Source organism: Plasmopara halstedii (assembly GCF_900000015.1).
Source record: "Plasmopara halstedii genome assembly, contig: Scaffold_287, whole genome shotgun sequence".
NCBI classification, from domain to species: Eukaryota; Oomycota; class Peronosporomycetes; order Peronosporales; family Peronosporaceae; genus Plasmopara; species Plasmopara halstedii.
In genome coordinates this window covers 590,048-591,700 of record NW_020187208.1, presented here as the reverse complement: position 1 = coordinate 591,700, position 1,653 = coordinate 590,048, and positions in this window count along the sequence as shown.

Here is a 1,653-nt window from a genome sequence, read left to right as displayed (position 1 = left end):
CTGATATCATATCCGTATTTGGCCGGTTCAATGCCATCGTAAAATGTTAACTGTTTCAACAGTCGCACGTCACGACCTCCTAATTTTTGATTGGAATTTTTGCGGCTTCTCAAAGATTGGGGCGTTATTGTCAACCCTGGAACCTACTGCTGGGTCTATTGATCACGAGCTTCACAAGGTACACTGAGACCCTGTTCTTGTCTCCCAGGCCGTCTGAGCCGTCCCCGCACGAGGATTCGACGTGCAAACCTGCGTGGGAGCACGACCACTTATACGTATCAGTAGAGAGCGAAGGGGGCACGTATGGCGCAGATGTCTAGTACCCCCACAAACAAGACATCTGCAAGTAGTACGAAGTTGCTCAGGAGTGACAAAATATCTCTGCATCGGATCAATTGCTTTAGGCGTGCCCCATAGAGCTGCCACTTCCTTTACCTTACCCGATTTTTGCACGGAATTCGTACTATGCATTAAATACAACCCCCTTCGCATCCTTGAAAGAGGTGGGTGGACGGCGGAAGGTGTAGATGTCAGCCTTACATGTTTGAAAGCCCTCTAGGAGACGGTAAGCGCTGCCACGGGGAAGGGTCTGACATCATTGCAACAATACAAGTTCTTAATACCTGATCATAATGCGCTAGTTCTAGCCCCCTCCTTGACGGGTGTACAAAAAATTGACATTATGCTATACCCCTGGTTAGGCAACGCAAATACCCGCGACGTTTGTCACTTCAAATTTTTCCATATTGGGATCACCTCTTGCAATGAAAGACAGCTTTTTGTTGGCTTTCGTCCCGCGCTTCTACTTAACTTGGAGATTGCAAGTGCGACGCGCTGAATCATGGTTAGATTTATGACTGTTCATCGCTGAGATCCTGAGGCAGAGAAAATCCTATTCGGCCCTCAGGAATCGGGACGCTTAACACAACATCAGCGGCCTCACGATGGTTGCCAAATTTTCTCCCACTGACGCCCAATTGGTGAACCTTAAGAAAGTGTCTCATTTGCTCGTTCGCATAGCTGTCGAACGCCTACAGAGAGCTTTTAGCCTTTTGGCTGTCAGTTATTGATCCTGGGGACAAAAAGTAGACAATAATCTCTCAAGTTTGTCTGATTATCTCGGCGACAAAACTCAAGCATCTCAAATTCCTGTCTCACAGAGGATGCCGTCCTTCCATGAATCGGTCTGGTGACTGACTACAAGTGGTGTTAAGTGCAACGGAGTTGCCGTGCAATTTGCGCAAAAGAAGTTTCGACTAAAATTACCCGCGTTGCAAGAGCGCAGAGCTTTAATGAGTTTATTTCTCTGTTTCTTAAGTGTACATATCGTCAAAATTAATAATAACAAGACCAATATTAAAGCGTAGGTTTTACTAAATTTTATATTGAAAGTGTATTTTTGTTTGTCGTGCGGTTACTTTACAGATATCTATCACTTTCAATATTACAATCTTTAGTAATATAAAATATTTTCAATTACGCCGAAGTGCAAAGAGACTTCCGTAATTACTAATTTAATACATTTCTACCGAGAGTGTAAGCTGTACGTACGCAAAACTACAGCACTTACCCCATTACATTGCGATTATCGATCAACATCGGGCTAGTTCGAAGATAAACTTTGTTCTTGCTTACATAGTAGAAAGAGGTGTA